This window comes from Strix aluco, unplaced genomic scaffold (genome assembly GCF_031877795.1).
Source record: "Strix aluco isolate bStrAlu1 unplaced genomic scaffold, bStrAlu1.hap1 H_1, whole genome shotgun sequence".
Classification (NCBI taxonomy): domain Eukaryota; kingdom Metazoa; phylum Chordata; class Aves; order Strigiformes; family Strigidae; genus Strix; species Strix aluco.
The window spans coordinates 699,561-716,787 of NW_027436666.1; the positions used below are offsets into that span (position 1 = coordinate 699,561).

General features: G+C 36.0%; 1 protein-coding gene across 26 annotated transcripts in view; it reads left to right on the plus strand.

Moving 5' to 3' along the window:
• The window catches only part of LOC141919139 (RNA binding protein fox-1 homolog 1), a 766,805-nt gene that overhangs the window by 576,882 nt on the left and 172,696 nt on the right, over positions 1–17,227 (plus strand). The gene's annotated exons all lie outside the window — the stretch shown is intronic.

Sequence of the window (17,227 nt, forward strand, 5' to 3'; positions counted from 1 at the left end):
AGACATCACGAGGTATTCAAATAACCCAGTTATTCAAATAATAGTAAAACTGGGTGTTGTGATACTGATTATGAAATTAGTTTTATTAACTTTATTAGCTAATTTTCCTTTCTTCCTTAGAACAGACTCACTGAACAGTACACTGTAAGCATGCTGTATACTTCATCACAGCCACACACAGGCTGTACCAAATACTTATCTGTTTCAGCTGAGACCACTGGCCAGACCTCCTCCTCACCTCCCAATTCCCTAATCTAATCTAACTCTGTGGGGTTTATGGGGGTTCATTTAAGCAGCAGAAGCTGTGCTGTAATTGTTACATGTGCCAGCAGCGATTTGTACCATCTGGGTATGAAAAAAAAGAGGCTAGTACTACCACAGAGAAAGATCTTTATTCTATTACTAAGCCAATATAATTCAAGAGCGGCTGCAGAGCAATTGGAAACTGAGAAATGGGCAGCTATGTAGTTATAGTGAAATGTCAAAGTATAATGAAACAAGGGAAATGTACTGCTTCATGATATGAGCCAAGTTACAAGCAGGTGGCAGCAGTAAATATGTATATAAATAACAATATGGATGAAATGTCAAGGTTTCCAGCTGGCTTTGTAAAGGCATTTCAGGAATATTATACTTAGAGTAACAATGTAGTTTGATGATTTAATACAAATGTGTATCACTTCAAAATGCATATATTTACATTAAGGACTTAGGTATCCTCAGGTTTTATCATACTAAAAAATTATCTTCTGGCCCTACCTTTAGTTAAAACAGCCTATTAGTTTGTTGAAACCTCAAACCATGCTGTATGTTTTATAGGAGACTTGCTTTCATCTGACATCTTGTTATTCCACATAATGAATCCTGCAGTGTTCCTACCTCTACATTTTTGAAAATTAATATAGACTAAAACGACATGTGTATAATGTTACAGAACTATAGCATAAAATCATGGAATGGTTTAGGTTGGAAGAGACCTTAAAGATCATCTAGTTCCACCACCTCTGCCATGGGCAGAGACACCTTCCACTAGCCCAGGTTGCCCAAAGCCCCGTCCAACCTGGCCTTGAACCTTTCCAGGGAGGGGGCAGCCCCAGCTTCTCTGGGCAATATGTGAAGACCTGTTTCCATGCCAAGCCCATAAAGTTACATGTGATGAAAAATGCAGTCAGGGTCTTTGCTAGCTATGACAGAAGATCATACAGACAGACCTTTCAAAGTGGAGAGCAAAAAATTTTCAGTAGACTCTTTAGGACACTTCAGTCTCAAGTCTGAAGTTCTAGCTTCCACTATCAATTCAATGATATTATTAGCTTTTTTCTTCAAAGTTCTCTATGATCAACATTATAAAAGTTTCACAATAGAGAGCATCAAAGAAAAAGAAGAAAAAGCATTTTAAAATAGATTTTTTTGTATTTAACGTGGCAGTTCATACCACCACCTCTGAAAGAGTTCTGACAGTCAAATGCGGGAGGAAAAAGAACTCTGACATGTGTGTCAAAAACTTTCAACTCAAGTATTCATAGTTAAGTTGCAAGCAGCCAGAAAGTCACAAATTGATTAGAAAAGTAGATAATAATGAAAATGACCTCTTAACAGAGCCTCTAAATCCAAAGGCATTAACAGTTGTTAAACAAAGCTTGCATTTTATTTGCTGAGTAGATCCTTTAGAGAGCAGCACTAGCATTGCCTTGGGCTCCATTGTGTGTCCTGAAGATAAAGAAACTTCTTATGTTTACATTCCAGCATTGTGTAAGCATGAGTTGAACGTAAGGTAAACTGTTTTCAACACAGTGATATTCTAGGGAAAAATTTAAACGTGCTAATAACTAGGAACCTATGATCCAACTCTAATACTTATATCAGTCTAGATGCTTTTGAGAGCCAAATAGTGAAATTTTGAAGTCCTTAGAACTAGAGATTACCAGTCTGCTAACAGTAATTGATACAGTAGGTGCTGATGGGTTACAGACTGTGATTGTCAAAATCAACTTAAAACTGGTTACCCAGTTTTTATAACTAAAGCAAATCGCCTTATAATGCATAGTCACTTAAGCACATCTGTTACATTGATGTATCACTAGTTTTATGGACCTGGATTAATTCCAGAGTAAACAGTGAGCACTCTGCTGACAGGCTGTAAACATAGATACAAGTCATTCATCTAGAAATCCCCAAGCATAATTTGCCAATGGGCTAAGTGCCTCAAGTATTTTATCCTTTTTTATGTAGCAAGATGCTAATATTATTCATGTTGTAATGAGGATGATTGGGGGAGCAGTAGTAGGTTTTTCTTTCCTTACTTATGGTTAAATCTGCTTCCCTCTGATATTGAAGAAATATCAATCCTGAAGTTGTGCTGCAGATTTATGAAGGGTTATGATTTTGCCAATAGTGAAATCGACAGTTTTCCAAAATGAAAGTCATCCAGTGTACAGGTACTCAACAAGTTGTCTATATATCTTCTAAAATTAACTACAATACTTACAGCTCCTTTTCAAAATCAGATGTGAGTCCATAGATTAGAAGGCTTGCAGGTCTAAAGCCATTAATTGTATTCTAACTGTATTTATCTGATTTTAGAGTCTTTCTAGCCACCTCAAGATCTTAGAACAGTTTGGTTTTGAACTGAACCTTTCATCTTCGTTTGTTTCATCTTATGGCCTTTGCTTTGACACTGAGGAATGATCAGGATTGTGAAGATTTTACATTTTGCTTTCAGTTAGCAATACCTTGCTTGCTCTTTTGGTCACCGTGTTGTTAAGACAATTAAGAGATTAAATTTTTGTTCAGAAATTCACGCACTGGGAACAGGTTCAAAACCGCAAAATGCAATTTTGGGGGTTTTAGTCATTTAATGCATGCTAATACTGAAAATATGTCCCGAGATGTGGAAATAGCGACATCTTAATGCTATCAACTCTTTATTAAATTGTGGTAGGTAAGCCCTTTTGTTTTGCTCTTTTTTTTTTTCAGTGTTCAGAGAGTTCATAAACCATTGCTGGGGTTTGAACTCTTTTAGTCCAAACAACAGCAATTTCATTTGCCACTGGTACCTATCAAAATAAGAGCAGAGAAGTTTCTGTCTTTTCTTTATTCAGGCCCCAAAATGATAGCAAAGAACAGCTGTGCAATAAATGATTTCAGCAGGTCAGTGCTACTACATGGAGAATGTAACTAACGTTATGGAAAAGAGTTTTATATTGTCTGATTCTAAAGATGCATTAAAAATCTTACTTGTCTAGAAAATGTTAGAATATCAGATATAAGTATATCAGATATAAGAGATGAAGCAACAGGCAATTACTACTGAGAACAAAAGACAAATCCAGGTGAATTTATAGAGGAACTTGCTTTCAGCAGTCCTGATAAAAATTTGAAAGACTGACCTCTTACATATTGAAATAGGTCCCAGGATCATCATAGAAAATGTAAAGGTGGGCAAGTGGGGAAGAGAATAATTCTTATTAGTTCAGATGCCTTTTGTAGAACTAGGGTGAGGAAGAGCTTGGAAATTAATATGCCACAATTCCAAGATTTCATTTCCAGATGGCAACCTTAAGGTGTAAAGGTGTTGGTGTAGGAGAAAGCTAGCTCCAGTTCTCTGAGTGTCATATGGCAATTACTTTCTTGGGTAAATGCAGACTGAAAATTATGCGTTCAGCCTAGCAAAAATGAGGAATAAGTAATTTAGGTTTAACTATAATGGCATTTTCATCTGTTGTTAAAATAACCAGGATAAATTTGTTGTGCAGCTTCCCATCACTTCTTAACTTGTATCTAACATCTAGATCTAAATGTAACAGTACTGGATCCATGCCTAAGAAGAAGAAAAGCATGATGTCTTCTGCAGACATCAGTTTAGGTGTTTTAGGCTAGGGATGGATACAGACTATAACCTTGCACCTGAGCAAGGGAAAAATTCAGAAATCTTCTTTTCAATTTAGAGTCCAAATTTGAGACTGAGAATTAGTCTACCTAATATTAAGAATAATATTTGGTAGAATAATTCTCAGGAATCCAAACACAGTGAATTTTAGGAAAATGTGAATCTTTATCTTAAGTCCAGATGTCTGTTACATTATTTGTAGTAGCTGTAGGTCATGAAACATTAAAGGAATTTTGATTTGTAAGAATTAATTTATTTTTAGGATTATGTAACTTTGATATCAGCAATCATTATTTTTGATCTTGTCCAGGAGGATGTTTTCTCTCTTGCACTCTGAGGAGGAAGAGTTAATTCATCTTTGCTGGAATTTTATCCCAGGTCCGCAAAACCTAGAATTATTCTCAACTGGAATTAATTGAATTGCAATAAATAGGCAGATTTTAGTCCAGATCTTAATGAACATATATTAATCCCTTGGGTCTTTCATTATTTTCTATAACCTGCAAGAGATGTGTTGTAGAAGATTCTCATACAATCTCTGCTTTTAGATACTCAGATTTAGCTTTGTGGGCTTCTCCATATCCTACCTGTATATCATTTACGTGGGTGGTACAGGGACAAATGCAGAAATGATGATTGGGCACTTCTGCTTTTGCCTTGGCAGATATGGTATTTAGGGTATAAATAATAGATAAATAGTGTGGTTATATTTAGCTGATATATACAGTACTTGCAACTGAATACTGCAAATTTTGTAGTACATTAGAACCTACTTCTGACATCTTTCAAAGCTACCAACTGAATAAAGCTGTTAATATAAAATAACTGGAGTGGAGATTTGTGAGTGTCATGAATTTTTGTCTGTTTATATGATATTTTTATAACTAAGTATTAAATAAGACTCTTGGAATTCAGTTTAAATGAGTGCAACACACAGATCAAAAGAGAAAATGCTCTCCTTAAAGGACAGGTCATTGCTTTTTCCTAGGAAGTGATCAAAGCTTGCTTCATTGAAACAGTGGTTAAACACTGCTGCAGCATGCCGATGCTTAGGTTTCTTTTTTTCTATGTCATTTTGCTGTACCCCCTACAAGGACAGTGAAGGTAGACAGCTGAAGGACCTCCTAGAATAAAGGACAGCATGTGTGGCAGAATTCCCCATGAGCTTCCATCACGTTTGGTTTAAACATTTCATATTCATATTGAGTCTCTTTTATGCTGGTTTTATGCTGATTATACCTAGAGGCCATTAAATGTTATCAGATACTTTATATTTGCAATTTTGAAGGCAATGCATGCTATGAAATTCTTTTAAAGGGGTATGTTTGACATGGAGCATGAACAGATTAAAGTGAATGTACTTTCGTAAACTCATAGAGGTTGAGGGCGTCTTTTTTGGCTCTTTTAACTCTCAACTGCTGGATGTACCTGGCTCTGAGGTAGGGAAGATGAGGTAGATTTTAAAATACCCGTTCCTGTGACTTTTGCTTTTGCTGTTTGGAATTATAAAAGCACAAAAGTTCATACAGATGATCATGTTTGTTCAGGCAGTCCAAAATACGATTTTAAGGAGTATGACTGAAGAATTCTTGGAGATCTACATCTGATGTTCTATTTTATTATATAACTAATTAAGTTGACATACTGGACATGTGAAGTTAAAACAGAAAGGAGTACTGAACAGTCTGATGTGAATTAACTGGTGTATATGTTACCGAGCTTTCACTGGAGAAAGATCTTAACCTCTTCATGTATAAGTTAAAATTTCTTCTGTGGAGAGAGAAAACTGTATGTCTGGGATATATGTGAAAATAGAAAGAAAAATTCAAAGCACTTTAGAAGCTGTAATCCTGACAATATACGTGATAGAGATGTAGGTAACTGATAGAATCTCTGTTTCTTCAAGAAGAGACGGGGATATTCTCTAGGTGGTGGATCAGTGACAGAAACAGTCTGAAAATTCTGGAGTCCTTCACTTGTTCCATGCCTATATGACCAAAACCAGTCGTTCTTTAAAGGGAAGGAGAGGAAAGAATATGCAGATACTCAAATAACGTATTATTTTTAGGTGGTTCTCCATCAGAAACATAAAAGTGGTCTGAAGGTTATTCCTGTTATGTGGGTAGAGTACACCATTAGACCGAGTGATCGTTTGGATGAGAATTGCTAGTGTACTAACGAATCCTATTTAGGATTTCAGAACTGCTAAAGCAAGTCCTAAGGAAATAAAAACCTTGGGAAGCTGAAAATAGCATTCCACAAGTTAACCTGTTTTAAAATATTTTTAATAACTTTTGAAATCCTGTTCTTCAATATTGAGAATACTGATGGGATTGAACTTTCTGAAGTGCAAATGTTACTTGTGTGGTGTGATCAAATGTCTGGACCAAGAGAGAATTTCAGTTAATGTCTGTAAATGAGCATTGCTGGATCCTACTCTCATGTGTGCCCCGCAAGAGCTGTGTGGCCTTGGACAAATTGTGAAACTTCTCCATGCTTCATTTCCCCATCTTTGAAATGGGTATAATTGTAATTTATTTTTTAAAAAATAAGGACGCTCAGCAAAATTAGTACATACTCAAGGTCTGAGTGATCAGCTCTGGCAACCCGTGTAGAGATGATTTAAGGCATTTCTGCTTCTGACTTTGTGCCCTACCTCTCTGCCAAAAATTACTGCCTCCCTCTATGAGAGTTCATAGAATAGGCAGTATACACACTGTTCAACAGTGTGGTTTATACCCTTGGAGTATTAACTTAAGCTGCCATCATTTTCACTTTGGTTGAGTAGTGGGCACACCACCTATTTTTCCAAATCTGCTTTGGAAGTAGTTACTCTTCAGGCAGAGGAGTGTGGGTCAGAGTACCGGGAGCAGCAGGCTCATAAATCTCACTGGCACAAAACCCGAGAGAGTACAAGTCGGTGCTGTCAGCTGCCTGTGTGCTGTGTGCTGCAGGGAAGGCAGAGGCACGCAAACAGCTCCAGCAGAAGTTGCATCACTGTGATAGCGGGCTGCTAAACCAGTTGATAATTTCAGGTCTAGTGAAAGTTGAGTAATAAGTGGGGTTATTTTTAGTTTGCGGTAAAATGGTGTAATGTAGCACACTTCAGTTGTCATTGAAGAGGTTTTCTCGTGCTCTTCCTATAAAAGATGACATAGACTTGATGGGCATTCAGCAACCAGGAAAAAGAAACATGTAAAGCAGAAATCTACGGAGTGGGAATCTGAAACAGAAGTGCTGTACTTGTATTCTTCTTATAAATGAGCTCTTCTTGAAAACTTTTGCAGACAACTGTGGGGACAAAAAGACATCTTTTATATTACTACAGCCAGTGGGAACCACTTTAAATCATGGATATTTATTTCAATAAAATACTGAAGTAGTGACATAACAGTGTTCAAAAATACTGAAGTAGTGACATAACAGTGTTCTTTGGTAAAATTAGTAATATATAGGGCGCTTGGTGCAGGTATTTGCATTAGTGTTACATTCAGAATATATGGTGTATGATGGCAGTGTGATCTAATAGGCAAGCAGGTTCACTTTTCACTGTTATGTGCAGGTTTTTAAATTGTAGGGAAGGAAAGGATTTTAAGCTTTCGAAAGTGAGTGCTCAGAATTCTGAGTTTTCCTACTTTCAAAGTTTAAAATTGCAAGTGATATAACTATCTGAAATGTAAGGCAAACATCATAAAGCAAAATTTTGGAAGTAAAGGGGTTTTTACTTAGTCTTGTGAGTATTCTTCTGCTCTATTTGTGCCCTTGTATGCCAAATAGATTTGCAGGAATTGAACACACAAAGAATTCTTTCCATTTAACTTGCACAGTCTGTTAACAAGCATGAAAATGCCATAGTGCTGTTTCCACCTACAAACCCAAGCTTTGCATGATAGATTCTATTGGACCATTTCACTTTTTCAGAATCTTTCATTTTTTCCTGCTTGTTGTATGCACACCACTCCTTTACATTCAAGGATCATTAACTTCAGCCATGTTCTTAACTGATGTCTTCCCTAGGTGTAAGAGTTTACAGTTCTCACAGGTGTAGTACTTCACATTGCCTGTAAAGGTAGACAGATAACGTTGTGTCACACCAGTTTGGTTTTGGGAGTTTGCCTTTGGAAGTGAAGTATTTAGGGACTTAATTCTAATTTTTTAAGTAAATGCTAGGCTGTTAAGTCTGAAGCGCTTCATACAATTGAAAGCTTTAGTTCTGAGCCCTTTATTGTTACCTCCATTTCCTTCCATTTTCTTCACAAAGTCCCTTCCCAAAGGTATCTTGGAGCACTTCCCAATCAATTTTTGTTTCTTTAGTGGCTGATGCATATCCAAGTCACCACCTTTATATTCAGCTGAAGTCTCAGACTCCACCCTTAAATCTAATATGACCATTCTCAAATACGCCTTTCAGGACGCAGAAATGCCAAGCAAGTTGAACAGTTCATTGGTGGAGATACATCCCTCCCTCTCTATGAATGGTGGGACTTGTCCATTTCAGTTAGTTTCTCAGGTTGATTTTGGAGACTAACAGCAGCTGCCAACGAAAAAAAAAAAATCAGTGTTGATTTTCTGGTATGAAAGACTATACCATCTCCTGAACAAAACCAGATTCAGATAATTAAGTAATTTCACCATACCGTGTTTCAACGTGAGTTGCATTCAGACCAGTGGCCGTGGTATATTGCTCTTCTGTTTCATTTAACCACCACTTCTTGCAGTGTCTTAATAGTAAAACATAAGGGTTTTTTTTTTGATCTAATCTATGAGAATGATACCCTTTATAAAATTTGGCAATATTTGCAATGAAAACTTCATACACTACTCTTCCTACCATGTTGTATACGGCTCTTCTCTTTGCAACTCCAGGTTTCTTTTTGTTAGGTTTTACCTTTTCCAAGCAGACCTAGTTTAGTCTCAGCGTCATAAATACAGCACAAAACTGTGTTGAAGTGGAAAGAAGGTAACAAGCTGTGTCTGAAAGCTCCAGGATTAAGCACATCCAGCAAAAATACTTGACAGATCCTTTGAACATACTGTTGAACAATAAAAAGAATGAAAATATCCCATCTTCTATACTCTTGCTTTTTACTGTCATAGGTACATGAAAGAGTACACATTTTGCAAATGAATTAAAATAAGTTTCTATGTGACCTACCTTAATTCTAAACCAAGTTTGAAACGTATTTTGATTAAAAAGGTTGACAGTGTGCCAGAAGACTTGCTTGCAAGTCTTCTAAAAAGGAGATAATTATTTTTTATTTTCCCATACATTTATAGAAACATTAAATGTCAGGGCTTACATCATCTATATCAATTTACAATCATTGTGGCATCTATTAGTCTCTTGTAGACATTTACATTGTGACTTAATCCAGAAAGGGAACTAATTTTTAAATACTACATTTTGACTTACATTGTGCTGATATCCTACAGGATCTTTATGGAAAAATCATGCTTGTAGATGGAACAGCATGAATTCTGAATATATTAGTGCCAATAGTCTCTTCTGGAACAATTGTTTAACCAGTCGGCAGTCTATAAGCCAATCCATTGCCCATTCCTTCTCGCTCAGTTAACTGAGAGGAAGTATCTTTCCTTGTGAGCCTGGAAATAGCGTTAGTGGTATGTTGTCCTTGCTAACATGTTTGCTGTTGTTTTACTTCTAATCTCTGTAGGTTTACAGATTTCTGGAAGATCCACATGGCAGCAAAAATTCCTGCAGTACTGATTTGTACTGTAAGGGTGATGTGTTCTCCAGAAATTATGCTTTCCCTCTTCACATTCTCATTCCAACTGAATGCCACAATAGTTAATGGCACTTCAGAGAAAGAAGCAGTGTATTAGAAAACAGCTACTTAATTATTGCAGGATTTGTTCTTGCAAGATAGCCCTAGACTGACTGCTTCACTGCTGTCATAGTCACGATCCAGATTTTTACTCTTATTTTCATACTGCATACAAGCCCATGGATTCTCCAGGCTGAGAATCACCAATAAACTATGTAGCTACAGACTTTATAGTTGCTGAAGTGAAAAAATAAAGGGAAAGGGAAGGCTGCAGAGAAGGAATGAGGGTAAAGATTAAGATATAATTGAATTATTATGTTAAGACTAGTGGCTTCACAGTGTATTTTAAGCTTTTTTCCATTTTTTGGGTTTTTTTTAAATTTAATAGAAGTCATAGTTTACCTTCATCAGTCTTCAGTTACTTAGTTCTACATACTAGTGTATCGATTTTTCCTCAATAATCAAATGTGTAAAAGAGTAGAATTACTCTTTGTTTGGCTTGTGAATAAAGATGGTCCTAGGACTAGCAATAAAATGTTTAATGACAGACTAAAAATATAGTTCAAGACAGTGATCTTGTCCTATTGAAAATCAAGCACTTGATAATTTTATTTATTTAATATTGAGTTTGAGAATAACACATTACTGAATAATATCTTGAGAACCCAAAATCAAATTTATTGAAATTGGATACGCATGACAAGAAGTCCAAACATGCTTACTTATTTATAGATGGATAATGTGAAGCGTGGAGACAGTAAGGAATTACACCATGATTATGGTAGAATGGCAATAAGGGTGAAGGTCCCAGCTTCTTCTATAAAGAAAAGTTCTTATTTAGTATTTATGAATGAAGAGTGTCATCAAACTCTTGATTGTGAATGGTGATTCTGTGTGTCCACTGGAACTACTTGAATTTCAGTTGTATTTCACAGCAGTTGAACAAACAGATGTATTTCACTGTATTGAACAAGCACATGTGAGAAGATCTGCGTTTGATCAGTGCATGATGTGCGATACACCTGTAGAAAAATTGTTCTGTTTAATCTGTATCTGTTTTAATACTCCTTTTGCTTTTATGCCTGGTTTTTGACATGTTTCATAAAACTTGTCATTACGTGATCATGGCCGATTCTACAACATCTGCTTATGGGGTTTTTTGTGGGGTGGTTTTTTTTCCCCTCTACTTTGTCATGGGAGAAAGAACTTCTAGACAAAAGACTTTCTATTTGGGCATCATTACTTACTTACTACCTATTAAAGTTAGGATGAGATATTGCCAGTGCTCCTAAAAGTTTCTGTAGGATACTGTGAAGTGAGAGCTAAAAGCATAGGAAGTATTATTTTTTCAAAACCCACTTTTTTAAAGCTGTTGCTTGTAAGTAGCCAAAAGTTTACCCTTTTGTAGTGCTTTTATTACCAGTGTACATCATTGTCTATGAAGGTTCTTTAAAAAAAAAAAAAAATTGTAAAATTTGTCAAAACTATATTTTTGGTTTTAAAAAAAAGTTACAATCTGAAGATGGTTTTTCACATGAATGGGCGAAAAATATTTTAGAATGTATTTTAAAATTATTTAAAGGCTATTACTGGAAACAAAATAAATTGTCTATTGCAATAAATGTTATGATCTGAAGATATCTGCATGAAGGTTTTTATAAATCTTTTGTTCCTGATACCTGAACTAGACACTTGTCATTTACTGTGAGAGACTGCATCTTTCTGCAAAAGGTAACTTTGGCCTGAGAGATACCGAAGTCTAAACAGGAAATTGCTTCATTGAAAAAACAAGGATTTTTAATGAACGTATTTTGGGCATAGTAAATATTTAGATCTTAGGCTTTGTTTAGGCTGGCGTAGTGCCGCTTTTTGTACTGTAAAGGACAAACTAGGAGCAGTTGCAGATGTTTCTTAAATCTAAGTTTGAACTAAGCTCTGCACATTATTATGATGGAGCAGTGGTGGATCTCAAAACCAAAGAATGAGGAATGAGTATTTCTTATTGGTAGTCTTGCCTCCCTGGTGGCTTTATCAGGCAGGGTTTTCTCGACTACCAAGGCTGACCTGTTCCTCGCAGGTGGAAGATTTCAGTGGAACACAGATTTGACCGTACCACAGCCTCCTTTTGTGGAACTGAAACTAGTAAATTACATATTCCAGTGCTGCTTTGAATAAACCTATCTCCTGCTGTGTGCTATTTATTATTTGTTTGGGCATGCACTTACAAATATTTTCCATGATCTAATAATAGCTATTACTGATAGCTTAAATGATTTTAGCTGTTGGATCTGTTTACTATTAAGCGATAGTGTACTGTTAGTGTTGACTTACTGTAGTAATTCCACAACCTTAAAATCTGCATGGTGGCTATATTTCTCAATCAAGATAAAGTGATTTTGCTGGGGAAAACCTGCTAAAATACATAGAAAATACATATGTGAAAATAAGAAATAATTTAAATGAAAGGCTGGTAGTATAGAAGCATTTTCTTCAAAAGATTGGTAGGTAAATATAGATATCTTTTTTATTATGATTTGCTGATTAGGTTCCCAGAAGCCTTTCCTACCCTGGTGACACAGGTCATTATAGCTTTCTCTGCTTACTTTATATAGAGAGATAATTTGAATTCCCTGGATGTATCTGTAGGTGTCACTTAAAGTATTCAAAGAAATAGTCTTTCCAGTGCAAGATGTCATTTCTAAAGAGTATTTATCAGGACATTCTTAAAAGAAGTGGTTTAAACTGGAAATAATTCTGGAAAATAGCAATGCAATGCAAGTTCATCTTGTTGGGCCATGAGGGAAAATTTGGCTTGTTGCCTGAAAATAGGGGAACACTGATAAATGAGCTATTTTACTCATTCACCTTAAAGTTTAATCGAATTAATCCTATAGTAAAAACAGTTAATTCTCTCGTGCTCCATCTTCCCCCACTCCTGCCCAGTATGGTCCACTGGTATGGTGCCAGCAAGCTGTGTTGCCTTTCATAATTGCATGGTCTTTTCTTCTCCGGATGGTCATGTGGCAAGCACTGTAAGTGTTTATCTAGAAAAATAGCATTAAAAATGGCATTATGTCCTTTTTTTTGTTTGCCCATTTTCAGCTCTGTCTTTTATAGCGAATAAGCAGAAGGAAACAAGGAGAGGAGCCAGCTCCAGGTGACTGGCCAGCTGCCTGTGGATCAGCACCAAAAAGTGCTCCACAGATTGCAATCTGAAACCCATTAATATAATGGATAAAGTCTATGAAGCATTTTAAAACCTCCCTTGCTTATAGTGCTGCATTTTATAAGCTAGGTGACATCAAAAGAATTGGTTCTGGCTCAGACCAACTAATAAAAATGGATAAGGCTTATTTTTATGCTGAATATCAGTAAAAGCATGTGCAGAAGATTACATTTAACAGTCTGGCTTTTACCCAGAACACAACAAAGTCTATCTTATCCCCATCCATCAGAACAGAATTTGATAGGTTTGGAGACCCCAGATTTTTGTCTCCTTCTATTGAAGCATGAAGAAGCAGCTTGGGCTTGCGTGTAGATCATATGAACATGACATTGCTTTCTTTTACTGTTATGTTTTCTTGAACAGCTGTGGAAAAGGTTGTATAATTAGGCACATCATTTAAATAAGGTATTTTAAATGATCAATACTTGTAGCTGATATAAAGCATTAAATGTTGTTATCTCTTACTATACAAGAAATAATGGAAAGAAATGGAAAGTCTGGCTAATTCCTGAAGTCAGAGAGAGAACGTTGTCTTTCAGAGCCCGGTAAAAATCACATGTAGTTGTTTTTGTGCCTATACAGCTCTAATTATTGTTAATTTTTTCTAGTCACCACATGTTTATTTAAAACTGATTTTTTTGGTTCAGTAGTCCAGCCTGTACCAGCATTAGCCTCCAGATCTCAACAGCATCCTGTTTATTCTGATCTAGCCTGCCTGACTGACTCCCCAAAGATAAAATTCACTAAGTGAACTTGACAGATTCCAGGCTGTCTCCATATGGCAGGGACTGGGCTGCATTTTCTGAATCTGCCTGGGATTTAAAAGCTGCTCTCACCTTATTAAGATGGCAGCAGTTACATGCAAGTCAAGTTCGCAGGGGCTTGTTTTAATTCTTTTGGCTTCTGCTGGAGACCACTCCATACCATTTTTTGTGTATGTGAATTAGACAGAGCAGGACCACAAGGATGACCTTTCTTTTCCAAACAGTGCTTATACCAGCAAGAGATCAGAATTGAAAATAAATCTGTATTTCAGTTGTTGACAATTTTTTAAGAGGAGTGTATACAGTTTATGCTTAGCAGGTGCTAAACAGACCACACCACAAGAGACTTATGAAAAAAGTGATGAAACAGTGTGAATTTATTTCTTGCTGTGTCTTTACTTCCCTTTTGCCTTTGTGTGCTAATACTTCTCTGATGTTTGTTTTTTAGCTATAAACAGATTAGTATTTTCCTATATTAAAAATGTTGAATCTATATTCTGGCAACATCAAAATATTGAGCTTTCCAAGCTGAATTGCAGGGAGCATTTTTGAGGATTCAGATCAACTGAGGATCTTTTCCTGCATGTTTAAATCTGTGCTGTGTGTAACAGCCGAAGTCAATCACAAAAAAGTTCTTGTAAAGTGACTGAATATTAGTGAAAGAAAATGCTGCTGGAAACACATATGTGCTATGCGTAAATTAAATATTAGTATTTGTCATGTTAATCTGTGGTAATCAAAAGCTTATCGTTATAAGATTTTTTAAAAAATCTTAGTGTTAGATCCATTCTCTGATTTAAGTTTTGGGGGGTTTTTTGAGTGAGTTCACATGATTAAATTAATTTACTCTAGTAGGTTTAAACAGATCATCCTTAAAATTACATTAGCAAAAAGAATTTAGAAAAAGTACACAAAATATCTGAAGTGCTTAGTGCTTGTTCTGTAAAATACAGGCCCCTCAAAAAATAATTTGTTAAGAAGTAAGTTTAAATTACAGTTGCTGAGTTGGGATTGATGCAATTGTAGAAATAGTTATATTTTTCTAAGAAAATGGAAGGAGAAGTAGAGATTTCCTTGGCTACTCCTGTTCTTGCCTGACACTGTTTATCAGTAGCACATGGATGCTTGAAAGAGAGATCAGGAGTGAACAATCCTTCTAAATTTGCTTTGTTGTATCTTCTCTGCTTTTCATAGTCCAAAAGTAGAAGGTGATGATCTGATGTGATACTTTCAAATTTAGAAAAATAATAAAAATTTAAACTTTTGTGAGTTAAACTTTGTATTTAAATTAAAAGTAACTGAGTTGACTACAGCAATGATGTGTCATAATCTCTTCCTATTGATTTTGTCCTTTTTTTTTTTTTTTTTTTCCCCACCAGATACTGGCTTTAGATTTGGGAGTTTAGTTTTTATAGAGGCACTGAATCAAGCAGAGGGTTTTCTGGTTATCTCTGGTTATCTCTGGTTCTTGCCCTCGGATCCTTTTCACAGAAGGAAATGAGGATCTTCTTGTGGGACCGTTTAATGAGTGCTAAAGTCTTACCTTTTCTGGAAAGAGAAGCTCTTGAGAACCCCTGTTCAGCATCTTGGCACTCTCTGTTTTATCTGAAGCTGTGTGAATCAGTTTGTGAAAACTGTGATTTTTCTCTCAGATATGTTACATGTTTAGTTCTTGGGAATCATCTGTGTCTTCCTGAATATCATTTGTAATGTTCTTTATCTTCAGTTAATTTGCATTTAGCTGCAGATTAGTTTGCGGCATTAATTAACTCCTTATTTTCTCTCTGAGGAAAACTCACTGTTACTTTCTCTATTGTATAATGTACCTGTGCCAAAAATTACCAATAGGCCCAATAGTAATTAAGCTAGGAACAACAGGACTACATCATTACCGTGTTTCTTGCAAGGTATGTCTGGGTCATGTGAGGACATCTATAAGAAATGCCAACTGAGTCATCATCATGGTGGATGCTCTTACAGCAGATATTTTAAAGGCAAAACTTCAAGTCTCTGAATAAAAAGAGGCCAAATTCCCACTTCAGGATTTATAATAAGCAAATAGGTTAAACTTTTATCTTAGATCTAGTACAATTATCTCTTTCATGACCACATTCTTTCCTGCTGTATTACGTGAAGGAAGTTTTACAGTCTAGCTGGAGCACCAGATACAGGGTATATTAATGTGTAGGGAGTATCTCTGAGGAAGGAGCCTTTAATGTTGCATTTGCATAAAAAGTCAGGTAGGTTTGATTTTTAACGATACACTGCAGTCATGTTAAATCTGTTACAAAATTCAGACATCTGCCTTTTAGAGCAATTGTATCAGATAAATGTAGTGCCTCTTACAGACTCATGTTTTATTTTACCCAACCCTATTTTAGAAATAAAAGCCATAGAGGTACCTTTTGCTTTTGTTTTTACGTGTCTTTTGTGTGCCATTGATGATTTTTCAGATGAGTCATTTGATGCTGCATTTATACATCTCTTACATTTATGAAGTGAGCATCTTTTTATTTTTAATTTTCTGTTGTATGGACTAGACAGTAGTGTTTCTTAATGCCACTGACTTAATGACAAATTAAAATCCACTATTTGACTGAACAATTAATTGGCTTCTCTGCTGAACCTGGAGGTTAATGACCACGGAATGAAATAAAATGAAATGATCAGGACTGGCAGCTCAAGTTCGCTCTGTAAATGTCTAGATTGGCTGAAGTGCAGTGGTCTATATTTACAGTAGAGCTGGCAGAAGGAAGGGTGTGAGTGTTCATCTGCATCAAGGCAAAGTCTTAGTTTAAGTTGCTGATAAAGAAGTTTGAAGGAATCTTGAATTCTTTTTCACAGAATTTTATGAGGGAGTGTTCTGGCACTTCAAGGATCGCATGGTTATACTAGTCTTGCACTGATGTTAGCATTGCACAGCAGAGAGCAAAAAGGCCTAAAAGGTCTTCAGCACCTTCAGGTTAATCTGGAAAATTACATCTGACCACACCTTCCAGGGTTTTTTTCCTAGTAGGAAGGTGGCTTTGGTTTTTGAAGTTTTTGTGGTGGTTGTTGGTTTTTTGGGTTTTGTTGTTTGTTTGGTTTTTTTAGCCTGGCTGGAAATTTTTTGTGAGGTAGTAATAGTAAGAAATAGAATAGGTTGGTCACTCCTTCAAACACTTGGAGATTTTTTTTCTCCACTTTCAACACTGATCTTCCCAACATTATTGCAGGATGCAGCATGACTGAACTACAACACACATAAAATTGAGAAGACCATTTGTTTATCACAGGAATTTGTAAGATCTGGCATATTTAATTCCATTTTTTTCCATTATGTGTTATTTTTAGAACGTGGTAACTTTAAATAACAGTCAGTTGACGTCCATTTATTTAAAATTAAACCAGAGTGGTGCATCTTTTATGTGATCATGACATACCAAATACATATGAAAACTAACAGATTAGAAGGAACTGGTTACTAACCAGAACACACAGGTTTAGGTTATGGTTTACTTTATTGCCATTGTTTGTGAATGCAGTTACCTGTAAATGTTACTTTGGTCTATAATAATTAGGA